Below are 13,712 nucleotides of genomic sequence, written 5' to 3'. Positions count from 1 at the left end.
CGTTGTGTTTTTGGTTTTGCCAAACCGCCATTGTGTGTTTTGGTTTTGGTTTTGTTTGGTTTTGTTTTGCAATTTGTTAAAAAAAAAATAAAAAAATTTTGTGCTAAAATAACATAATTTAGGTATTATTTTGTACCTACATTATTATTAACCTCACTAACACTAATTTTCAGTCATTTCCATTCAATTTTGACCACCTCCTAGGATTGGTTGCAGTTATGGGCAAGGTCACACATTTTTTTTGTCAAATCCTTCAAACCAGCCCAGATGTCAAACTGTTGTGGTCTGCCACCTGGGTCATCCCTGCTTGTGTTTGGAAAGTGCAAATTGGTGCCAGAACCTCACGTGCCAGAACTGCTGCCACTGGTGCCACCCTGCTGCAACTGGCGCAGGACTTACACAAACAACCGCATCCTCATCAGCGCCCTCATCGGCTACCCAAATCTCCCCCTCATCCCCTTCTATTTCCAAAGTGTCATCCTCACTTGGTGTATCACCAGCTACACACATCAGCAGAACTGCTGAAAGGGCCCTTCTTTATGGGTACATTATCAGAATGCTCACGATTAGACATACCACTGGTGGATGGACTCTCCACAGGGATTGGTGTAATTTCGGATTCTGAGCATACATTATCCTCTAATGCCTTACTGTTTTCTTGCAGCTCGGCTTTGACGCGTAACAGTAGTAGTGCACCACTTTTAGACTCCAAATTACTTGGTCTTGCTTGCTCACGAGTGACCATACAAGAAGAAGACTCTGTAACATTTTTGGATCTGCCACTAATAGAGGAAAGTGAAGGCCTCATTCTTTCTTTGCCACTGCGTGTGTAGAATGGCATGTTGGCAATTTTTTTTTATCGACACTTAACTTTTCCTCAGTTACACTTCTTTTTCGCTTCAACACGGTAACATTTTTTTGGGTGTGTGTTTTTTTCCCTGATTTAAAAAGACTATGTACTTTGACATCGCCTTTCCCAGATGACTTACTGGGAACACTACCATCAGGACTGGTGACAGAACCGGGTTGCTGATTCTGCTCATATGTGGACTGCTTTGAATCCATTTTAATGAGACCAAAGCACTTGTAGTGCCAAAACTGTATTAGATAGATACTGCTGACAAATATGACTTTTGACAGCCAGAAAAATTACTGTAAAACACTGGGGAATATGGGACACCCCAAAAGCACTTGTAGTGCAAAATATTGTTTAAGATACTGCTGACAAATATGACTTTTGACAGCCAAAAAAATTAGTGTCTCACACTGGGGAATATGAGACTCCAAAAGCACTTGGAGTGCAAAATATTGTTTCAGATACTGCTGACAAATATGACTTTTGACAGCCAGAAAAATTAGTGTTTCACACTGGGGAATATGGGAGACCCCAAAAGCACTTGTAGTGCAAAATATAGTTTTAGATACTGCTGACAAATATGACTTTTGACAGCCAGAAAAATTACTGCTAAACAATAGGGAATATGGGACACCCCAAAAGCATTTGGAGTGCCAGAAGTTGAAAAAAAAAAACCCCTCCTCTATCCTCCTCTTACTGCTGTAACAATTGGTATTAATATTAGAATTGTATAGAATAGAAACAATAATGTGTTCAATTATTGCTCTGTCCCTGCGTTGATCTAGCCAGTGTGACCTAACCCTGCTTTCTCCCTCTGTCAAATGGCGATGGATTGCTGTGGAGGTGGGTATTTATGCTTTGCAAATCTCGCGAGAACCGAGCTCAGAAATACGAATACGTCACAATGACGTTTTGCCTCGATTTAGATTCCGAATGGGCGGGAGAATACCGAGCGTGCTCGGCTCATTACTCGGATAGGCTAAATTCGGATGGATTCGGATCTCGGGGAACCGAGCCCGCCCATCTCTAGTTTTCATTGACTCGTCATTTGGTCACTTGAACAATCTGCCTCTGCAAGGGTCACCAGCTGGACAAGTCTTGTCTATTTTATTTATTAAGTATGAATTATTATATTGCTACAATTTTCATTGTACTTCTTATACTAAAGTGATTGTCCAGCAGAACAGATCTGCTGCTGACCAAGGTACAAAAACAAAAAAAGCAATAATTCATAAGCACAAATTGAACTCATTTAGATTTAGGAGTAAATGCAGGTAGAAATTGCAATTTTTTGCAGGGGATTTTAAAATATGCAGGAATATTTCAAGTTACTATTTGTGCACTACATGCAAAAAAAATGCATTTGCGACCCTTTCATTGCGCCATTGTTGTTCCAGGTGCATATTTGCACCATTTAGCTAGATTTGCTCAAAATGAGGTTTCCCAAACATAAACATTAATAGAGACCTGCCAACATGCATAATAAGGAAAAATTATGAGAACTGGTACACAAAACAGAAGTGTAACTCATAGCAACCAAGTTTTGTAAATAAGCAGAAGTCTGATTGGTGCACTAGTTTTTATAAATATCTCTGAGAATGGCACAATCACAAGTAAGCCATTTGTGGCAGAAATAATTATGGCCTGAATCATTAAGGAATGGAAAATGAACATAATTTGCGTTTTTTTTAAATGGACGGAAAATGCAAACAGGTACACCCGTATTCAACAAGAATGTTTCTAATTGAATATGGGGGTAAGTACCCTCGGCTAATATGACACTTGTCACATGCAGACAGACACAACACACTGCAAGATACGCACAATGCATACATGAAATGCCATCAGAACACACAGGAAAAAATTAAATGATTAACTACGTTAATACGTTAATAATAATATCATTAATGAAAAAAATTATATTTTTTTTCACATGAAATACCGTATATACTCGTGTATAAGCCGAGTTTTTCAGCACATTTTTGTATGCTGAAAAGGGCCTCTCGGCTTATACACGGGTGAAGTTACCTGGTCTCCTGTTCCTGAGCTGTTAACTTCCGCAGTGGAACGCATGTGCGTTCCACTGACAGGAAGTTGTGTATTTAGAATGCAAAAGCCGAACTTCCTGTCAGCATGCGTTCCACTGCGGGGGTAAGTAAAAAACTGAATCTACTACGTTTGTGTGCCTTGTGTGCCGATTGCAGATCCTCACATCTACAAGGTAAGTAAAGTAAGTAACTCTCATGTACAAGAAGGCAGCAGAAATATACACCATAGAGGTTTAACTTATTATGCTATGTTGTCCTATGTACGTTTGATGCGCTCTCTTTGGCATAATCTGTGATAGGTAGCATCATGCTGTTGGCATGTCTATTATTCCAAAAATGTCTGAACTTCTGTCAACTTTTGTCAAGATATTTTCCCAGGACTATGTTTATATTATTACAACACATTGATGCAACAGTTTTGCTTTTCTCTAAAATGTATTAAACTATAGGGGTTGTCCATTTTGTTCTGAGAGAAATGCAAATACTTAAAAACGAAATTGCAAATTGTACTCTTTATCTTTTCATATCACTGCTAGCAGTAGTTAGGTAAGGAATCAGTGATCCGTAATTTCTAAATATTATCCAAAATATGTTAAATCATGGTTTTACAATACGTAATAATCGCTATGCCCCAAGTGCTGTTAGGTGACATATGGTAATGTATTGTGACTTAACTGGGATATACCAACGCTGGCAGAGAAGTGAAGGACCCAAGGACTGCATCAGTAGACAGCAATCCGGGACTGGTGACTATAAATTCACCCTGTGATAAGGTTGTGATTATTTGGTACTTAATTTAAAGCTTTGTAATCCTATCAGTGCTGAGTGTGTTTCACAAAAAAGCACAGTTGATTTTATCAAGATTTTTTCCTAGGTGATTTCGTCAGGCTAATAGATAAGGCTGCCTCTGGGCAGTAAAAGAGTTAAGCATAAACCCGGTATGCTCATGTCACTTCGTGAAGCCCAACCCATCTCATTGTCTCTCATCTTGCCTCTGGCATCTATGTGAGCTAGGAAAATTAGGCAAAAAAATTTACCAGTAGCTGCTGCATTTCCCACCCTAGGCTTATACTCGAGTCAATAAGTTTTCCCATTTTTTTCTGGTAAAATTAGGGGCCTCGGCTTATATTCGGGTCGACTTATACTCGAGTATATACGGTACATTTATCAGGATGTTATTAATGTCTACAGTACATAACATGCATTTTTATATTTGCTCTTGATTGCAAACACATGTTCTAGCATGAATACGCGTCCATCATCACTATCACTCTATCACTATCACTTACACCTGCCCTGTAGCTGGTGCAAGTGATGCGGCTGAAAATCACGTACCTGAGAGCTGGCATCGGACAGATGTGCGTGCGCTCAACCTTGACACACCCTTATTGTATATTGACTATGTGAATACAGCCCTTGCCTCCCTCATTCAACCCTTGAAATCATAGGCTGTCGGAAGTGTCCTTTGCGTTCAAAGATGAATTGTATGCGCTTGCATTCACTGGCATATAGTCCATCTCTGAGCAGGCGCAGAGCGGGTTTTACGCAGAATACTTTACATATCGGCCTTTATGTTCTTTAATGAATTCAGGCTCTTGGTGTTTAGAACTATTTATCTTTTTCTCCCGCTATCAAATTTTCTGGAAACTCCTCACTAATCAGATACTCAAATTTTTCTAATAACTTATAATTCAATCGAATTTGTCCGGTGGTATGTTTCAAACTTGTTCATAGTACGATTGTGTATTTAAAGCTACACAGGGCTGTGTCTATAATGACACAGGTTGTCTCAGGTAACATGTATTGAAAGGCTGCAAAATATAGGTAAGAAATTACAAAATTAAAACTTTTTTCCCTTGTTGGCTGCTAAAATGTTGACTATGACAATATTTGTCTTTTCTAAAGCATGCTATGCAAATGTTTTTATACTAATTTGTGTAACGGGTGCGAGTGACAATATTTCAGTTATTACATCAGGCAACAGCATGGCCCACCTTGATAAGTACGTTAATCTTAGTAACCTTCTCATACCTCTCCTGATGCTAAGATCTACCTTGTTTATCATTTCCTCTGTGTTTTCCCATACTGCAACCTTAAATTTATGTTGAATGCAAAACCCAATGCAACAGATTTGATTACATAGTTAGTTTTAAAAGACAGTTCCAGTATTTCAAAATTATGTGCAAAGTATGTTTATCTGGGATCTCCTTCCTCTGTACCACGGGACTTCTGATGAAGTCAGTACTCCACAAGGGAGCTCCTAAGAGCTTCAGTCTATGGTCATTATAATGTTTGAAAGTACCATGCTGGGAATTTAATAATAATGATAATATTGTAATATAGCTGGCTATGGGGTGCTTGAAGCAGTTTATTTTATGGGTGTGGCTGTAGCACTGCTGGTATAATGGTTCAATCACTGTCGATTATAATGTGTATGGATCAGAAAAGGCGACTTCAAAATCCTGCATAAGGGCCCTTTTTTTATCTTAATCCAGCTACGAATAGGTAACCCATAACAACCAATCTCATACTAGGTTTGATCCATCTACACAATTATCTCATTAGTTGATATAGGCTACAACAAATATGTGCTCTTTGCGCCACGTCACTAATAAGCCTTCCTATGTTTTAGGTTTCAAGCAATACACACATAGAATTTACATCTTATACCTGTCACTGTCTAGGAAAGCAGTTGCTGTGGTAACAGCAGGTGACAGCTACTGTGTCTTATTGACTGGCACTATGATTTCACATTTGTATATTAACACAATCTGCCCCTACTTATGTGTATTTTTGCAGAATGGACATCACTTACCAATGTTTACCTCATAATTAATGATCAGTACTTCTGAGATCAATGCAGAGTCTTTTGTAAATAATAGTGAGCAAAGGAGGCAGGAATAGAATGCATTGGTTTGAGGAACTGGCCTTTAAAGTAGTATTATCATCAGAATATTTTTTTACATAATTGAGAATTCAATATAATTGAGCATTGCAATATTTGATATTACAAACAAATGTCTGTTTATACAATTATTGCTGTATAGAGATTTTAGTTCTAGACTAAGGGAAGTGTCACTGCAAAGTTTAGAATGCTACACTTTTACAACAATAAGAGCTAGTTGAATAATTCCACATAATGAGTGAGCAACATGGTTTCCCTGTCACATGACAAGTGCTTCAGAGCTCTTCTGCTGCCAAAATGTTGCATGCGCATTGCCAGGGCTGGATTTTGCATTAGGAGGTGCAGGCTGTCGCCCATGTCTGGTTGGTCCTAGGGGTCCCTTGCCATCTGTTTAAATCACTTTTTTATTTTTTTGCTGTAAACAAAAGTACATCTAAGAGGGGGTCCAGATTGCGGTGGAGGGTGGATCCCTGGCATATAAAGGGTTGATGGAAGGACACAGCCTGCAGGCCCAGCAGCTCTACTAATAAAGCAGCAGGGACAGTTCTTCCTGGTGCACAGTCACTCTAACACCAGGGGTCCTGATTGGAAGAGCTCAACACTTGCTCCTCTGATCCTGGTGCTCAGGCTCACATGGTTGAGGCTGAGAGCATATAGATAGCAGACAGGGGCCTTCTTTGACTGCCTCTGCCTGTGCTGTGAATCACCATCACATTGAACAAGGGTAGATTACTTCTGAAGGACCTGGGCTGGATGGACCACAGACACCACTTGAAGATTAGGAATCATGTAAGTAAAATTAAAAGAGGTACACAAACAACATTTATATAAGATCCCCCCCTCCTGTATTTAATTGTGTATATCCCATTTGTGGATGCTGCCATGGAGCCTGAAAAGGAAATAGTGGTATGGATGGATTGGAGGAAGGGGGCCCAAATCAGTAACTTGTCTAGGGTCCATGAAATTTTAATCTGGCTCTACACACTGCAAACCAGTGTATTCCAATAAAAAGAGGAACAGCCATGTACAAAACTCTTCAACATTTAACAGTTTTTATCATGCTGGATTGGTAAATACAACAAGAAAGCTCAGCGTAATATCTGGGCAGTATACACAGCATGTTTCTCCAGTTGTTGCCTGCTCTAAGCTACTTTCCAGCCTATCACTTGAAGGAAATGTAGCTGACACAGTTCTAGTACATCTTTATTTCAGAGTTTTTTTTTATTACTAGGGCCCAGAGCAAATTTTATACAATTGTATGTCTATCTATAAAAGCCCTTTAAAAACCAGTTGGCTCTTCTCACTTGCCCTGGCAGGTGAGATCTGGGAAATTGATAATGAGTATGGCTAGTTATAAAAGCCCTAGCCTTTATATAGGAAATCCATAATACAAAAAAAAAGTAAAAGAAAAAACAAAGAAAACTACTGTATTTCCAAGGGAAATAGAAGCGGAAAAAATGCTTCTGACAACAGCAGAAAACAATAAATAACAGTTCACAGTCCAGTTGGCTCACAAGTTGTCAGACTTGGAAAGCTCAACTTCCTCACACTAACTAATCCATTAATAATCACTGCAAATCTTTGAACACACAATTACTGCAAAATGAACAGAAAGCAAAGATGATCGTGAGTGCATTATTCCACAAAGACACACATGTATCTCAAAGTCAACTGAATTTCCATTAACCGTGCTCACATTTTTCCTTTCAACTGGCTCCTGTAGTGGGAGCTGGCTTCTAAAGATACAATGCATGCTTATGGAAAACCTGTTTGAAAGCTCCCTCCCTCAACCCTGTCCCATTTGAGCTATGCAGTCCCTATGCACAAAACACCTTGAGCACCATTGAATTAGAGTAAGCCCTTATGACGTTACTTAATATATAATGTTTTCTTGCTTGCCATCATAGAAGCTTGATGCATGCTCAGTTTGGGGGCGTTGTAATTTGCCAAGTCCAATGTGAATGGAAAATTGATTTTGCACTTCCCAGCCAAAAAGCTAAATGGGTCCTCTTGCTGCCTTTGCTATAAGTTTGTGGTGAATGCTTATATTGTATTTGGTGGCTAAGTGGTTAGCACTTCTGCCTCTGGGCACTAGGGTCATGAGTTCAATTCCCAACCATGGCCTTATCTGTGAGGAGTTTGTATGTTCTCCCTGTGTTTGCGTGGGTTTACTCTGGGTACTCCGGTTTCCTCCCACACATCAAAAAAACATACTGGTAGGTTATCTGGCTGTTAACAAATTACCCTAGTGTGTGTGTGTGTGTGTGTGTGTGTGTGTGTGTGTTTTAGGGAATTTAGACTGTAAGCTCCAATGGGGCAGGGACTGATGGGAATGAGTTCTCTGTACAGCGCTACGGAATTAGTGGTGCTATATAAATAAATGGTGATGATGATGATTAGTAACACAAAAAATACACAACAACAACAACAACAACGGTAGGATGGCACTTTCTAAATCCACATCTCCAGTGGTGTTGGTTATAGGAGAAGGAGAACCTGGCTTAAAAATTTGAGTGTAAGTTTGATTGGGCAGGTAAATGGAAAGGAACATTTTGTGTAAAATTGTATGCACTATATACAAATAAGTAAGAAAAAACATAACGCATACCCCACATTGGCTATGCGTGAGACCAAGTCGCCCACAAATCTGGTTGTTTGTGATCATGTGTGTGATCAAACTAATTTAAATTCAATAGCTTCCAAATATTATACCTTTATTATTTGTGCAATTCATATGCAGAATTCCCATGTAATTGGCTTTCCCTAATATAATACAAAACAATTTTTAGCGAGCATGCTTGCTGAGTTCCCAGGAGACATATCTCTATAGAATATAGGCTAGAGATATTTATATGCCAGGTACCTGTTTACATTTGTAGCACCAGTCTTTCCACTGCTCCTTCCCACTAGATGTTGTAGTAATATATTTACATTTTATTATCCTTAGAATATTGAAATAAATCACAAACCTTAACTACCCAAATTTTTCTCCTAATTTGCCATCTTAAAAATTGTAGTACAATATAACGTGATACTTTGTACTTGCGCTATAAACGTCTGCACATGATATAAACTGACTTCATTGTGCCGTTCCGCAGAACATAATGGTGTGTGCAGCATAACAGTATAATCGAATTTTCCAATTTCCTTAGGCAGTTACAGAGTTCTCATCAACATATAAATAGCACTCATCTCTGGCATCCTATAGTACTTCTAAAAGTTTGTCTTTATACTTTGTTTAACAAATAATAAAGCAGTCTGGAGGTAAATTAGTTCACAGTAATTACATTTCAAACTTAAAGTGGGCAAAGGCCTCATAAAATAAAATGTTTTTAAATTGTCTAATTTACAAATACTGTACAAAATTGTATTGACTAGCAATAAGGGAGATAGTGTACTAAAAGTTAATTTGCAGAAATAGTGTTTAAATCGCTACTTTTTAGGTTTTTAACAAGTCGATTTGCTAATCTGGGAATCTATCAAAGGCTAAGCAACCCATAAATCACCAATTCTCAAAATCTCAAAAAAAAAAATCACCAGAAATCGTCAAACCATTAAAATCTCCTATTTTTCTTTGATAAGTATAGAACAGGTGAATGTAGAAAGTATTGATTTATTAAATCTGTGAAAATAACCAAAAATGTTTTCATTGGTTTCAAACACTAAAGATCAAACCAAGTGAGATAGAATAAAAAAGTTTATGAATGTGCAGCGAGTAATTGAAATGTCTCATTCATTTCAAAGATGTTTCAATAGGTGAACTATTAACTCCACTGACATGAATGGGCACATTGAAATGATTGTGAAAAGCCCCATCTACTCTATGTAGTTTTCCGCAACTTGCCAAATTGGCTAGCTAAGGAAAACTCTGACATTTGGTCACTCAGCTGGAGGTGTCAGATATATTCAAAATGATTCATATTTTTGTCTGTTTTCGTGTTCTCGGTGGCCGGCTGGGCTGGGGGGCATCTGCCCCCTGAGCCGTTCTCATAGTGGGCTACCTTGGTCTGGCTTCCTGGGCCACCGGAATTTTTTTTACCTTTAAAATGTTCCTAATAGGTTGTTGAGTCGAGCCTTAACCCCAGGCTAAAATTTGCCAGCCCTCCCCTGTTCCTCCCTTGTTAATATTTTCATCCAACACAAATAGAGCTCTGGAAGTCTTAATTAAGTAGTTAATACATTTATCATTACAATTATTCTCATATTGATAGCTTATTAATATTTCATTCATGTAGAATAATACAGTGGAAGCTTTCAATATTCAGCATAAGAAGAGCAATAATGTAACCACTCAATTAAAGACTCCCAAATCTCTTTTGACATGTTAAAAATCCAATTAACACTTATGGGGACATAGACTAAAAGCAGGATAATTGGAATACCCTGCACCACTCTTGTGCGATGTTCAAATTTCAGACTATTCTATCACTACCCTCATTGTCTCCCACCATCCCCATTATTTCCATTTGCTTCCTTGCTCCTCTATCGAGCAGGGCCGTCTTTACCTCCTGTCTCCTGTCCTCACCTCCTTGTCCTCTAGTAAAGGTTTCTTCATGTTCTATGTTTTGTCTTCTGCTATTGTTTGTTCTCTTGCTCCTAAATTTATTTGTAATATGTTCTGTTTGTGTTTTGCTGACTGTACGGAGCTGCGGAATCTGCGGCGCCTCATAAATAAATTGATGATTATGAAAACTCCATAGATCAATAGATTAATAGTGTCAATTTATTTTAATGGCATTTCTACGTCTAGCGCAGAAGATGGAATCTCCATTAAAATAAATTGGCAAATTGAAATGAACAGGAAAAGTTCAAAGGTTTTAAAACATCACTGCTGAAATCAAGCCTTTTTAAATTGACAGAAATAGCTAACAATCACTGCTTCATAAATTAGAGAGTTGGAACCCTTTCTTGGGTGATTTAAATTTAACAAAAGATATGAAAGCCACCATTATGGTTTGCATGGCTCCCTTGAGCGTACGGAAAATGCCAAGACCGTCATTGTTGTGATGGCACTGAGCAGACCTTTGCCATTTTATTGGGAGTTTATTTCATATTTGTTTAATTTCTATATTATTAATTTATAATGATCACTGTATTTTTACAGTATATCAGTAAATACTGTTTTGGTAAATTAAATTAGTAGCCGTATTTCTGTATTATTAAAATGATTACATATATAAATAAAGTAATATATCTACACAAAATGCATGTGTTTAGAGTAATTATTTTGTGTCAATACTGAACTGTAGAAAGTTGAATCTTTGGATCAACAAAAGTCTATATATTTAAGAAACTATACAGCTGTAATACAAAGTAAATATTATAAATATTTATTAATATGTTCTGGCATCTGTTATATGTATAGTTGAGTGTATGTGACAGGTCTATTTTAAAAAGGAATAAAAGCCAGTTTTTGATAGTAATATATAGCAAAGACTTTTGCAAGTGAGCTGAATAATATAAGTGAAATAAAGGAAATGTTTAAACAGCAATCATCAGATATGTAAGCTCTATTCTCTTTCACCTCTCTGCAGCAGTTTGCCTCATTAAGGGTGGCACATTTATCTAACTGAGCAGATAGAGTGTGACATAAAGGCATGCAGGTTTCTATTGTATAATAGAGAGATCTACAGAGGCTAGATGCGTGATGTCACAGCAGCTTAAGTGTCTGCAGCCTCAGGTTTTTCATTTGTACCGGATACCATTGTTTGGGTTTTAGTTGTCCTTTATGAAAAAAAGTGCAGATAGATTTCTGTCTTTAAAGAAATACTATTTTTTTTATTTCATCTTTGTATCTATCTACTGCAAATACTAAGAGATGGATAGATAAAATCAATAAAGAAATAAACAGGATTTGTGTCTTGCTTTTATAAGGTGTGAGCAGAGCCTAATTTTTACTAGATAGTCATTGCTTTTGGCTTCAGATATCTATTCCCAAAGCCTTTCTATATATCTTATTCGGTCGTGGTCACAACTCAGTGGTTACTCAGCTCAGAAAATTGATTGAACAAACCATTTTGTTACAACATATACAGCACATAGACTCAGCTCTGATGAGGTCCCATCAAGGCACTATTAGTCAGCAAAAGCTGAGCTTTAAGACCTGATGTTAGCAGACCTCCAAACATGATTCCTTCCAGCTGTTACTAAACGCTGCTACCGAGCTTCCTACTTCATTTACTAGCTGAAGGGGTCATGATGGAAGATCTGTGTAAGTCTGTATAAACTGACTATTTATTCCTTATATGGAAGAGGCAGTTTTAAAATAAGTGGCTTTGTTTTTTGTTTAGTTTTGCTTTAAAGGTCTCAACAATACTGCAGTTCTTCATATATATTTTTGTAATCAAACAGTAAACTGTACAGTCTCACAAACTCCGCGTGTCAGTCAATCAAGCGGTGTGAGAGACTTGGTCACTAAGGAATTCAATGTCCTATATTGGCTTTTAGCAGACAGAAAACAACCCTTATTTTCTGTCTGTGGAAACATTAAGGGCAGACAACAACAGAAGGAGGGATGGAGAAACCATGTGTGTTATGAATGTGTGCCCCGGGGATGTGCATGATTAGACTTTGTATTGCCCAAAGGATCAAGATAAGAAAAAGCAACAAATTCTGCCTTGGAGGTGGAAGGCTTTTAATGTAATTGATTTTTTATTTTTTTTTAAATCCAAGTGGCAATTCCCTTGTATGAGAATGCTCACAGAGACAAATAATTAGATGTCTGTTTATACTATAATAATGATATATTTTGATCTTGTACATGGTGCCATACTGAATAAAATGCTGGTAGCGCTAATATCATAAAAAGCTCTGATTTAGAGGGAAATATATTTTTAAACAAGTTTATTTTTATTAACTACTCAATACTGCATTGTGTATGGGCACCATTTACAATGTGCACTACATATTCCTTTAGTATTATTATTATTATTATTATTATTATCTTTTATTTATAAAGCACCAACATATTATGCAGCACCAACATACTACGCAGCACCAACATACTACGCAGCACCAACGTATTTCGCAGCACCAACATATTTCGAAGCACCAACATATTTCGAAGCACCAACATATTTTGCAGCATCAACATATTTCGCAGCATACAATTCAAGTTGGACACCATAAATAATTTAAGTAACGTCAAATTTTTTATTCAGGAACAATATATTACTAAAATGTGTTTGGACAAATAATGATTAGCAATAAATACCATAAAATTACAATTTTCTAGTTATAAGCAATGCTACCAGGGCCTGATTAAGGGTTCTGGCCACCCTAGGCTAATACGGCCGCAGCGCCACCCCCCCCCCCTCCTCCGAATATATAGGTGTATAGGAACACTCCTGAATATGAATGTTCAGGTGTATTCTCCAGCATTCAAATTTAGACAGATTGTGCCATTGTCTCTTACCTGTTCTTGCTCTTCTCTCTTGCAACTTTGTTATCCTCTCGCTGGCTTCTGGAAAGTTGGTGTCCTGTTTTGAAAATGCAAAAATGTATTATAATGCAAACCCTGAATGATTAGGCCCTTTAGTTAAAACAAAACACTCCATTATGGCCAGCTAAAAGTACCCCATTGGACAGGCATATATAAGCAATATCTGAATATTTGTTGTCAATCAAATACAAACCTCTACCAGCCCCATCTCACTAATATTTAGTATTCTAGTGATTGCTGAGACCACCCATGTGACCACCACACAATCATGAGATTCTGCCCCCCAAAGCTGCTGTATTTTTTAAATACCCCCTGCAGCCATTTTCCTTAACCACAACCCCCCCACAGCCATTTTCCTTAACCCCTGCTGCAGCCATTTTCTTTACCTCCCATCCTGCATCCATCCCCCTTGCAGCTATTTTCCTTACCTCCACTCTGCTAGCTAGCTATCCCCCCGTCACA

The 13,712-nt window shown here is 37.8% G+C and overlaps 1 protein-coding gene across 1 annotated transcript in view; it reads left to right on the top strand.

The window, feature by feature from the left end:
• CACNA1I (calcium voltage-gated channel subunit alpha1 I) overlaps positions 1-13,712 on the top strand; it is a 565,240-nt gene that overhangs the window by 148,177 nt on the left and 403,351 nt on the right. The gene's annotated exons all lie outside the window — the stretch shown is intronic.

The sequence above is a fragment of the Mixophyes fleayi genome, chromosome 8, assembly GCF_038048845.1.
Source record: "Mixophyes fleayi isolate aMixFle1 chromosome 8, aMixFle1.hap1, whole genome shotgun sequence".
Classification (NCBI taxonomy): domain Eukaryota; kingdom Metazoa; phylum Chordata; class Amphibia; order Anura; family Limnodynastidae; genus Mixophyes; species Mixophyes fleayi.
The sequence above is the reverse complement of the archived record's forward strand: the minus strand, read 5'-3'. Positions and strand labels throughout refer to the sequence as shown.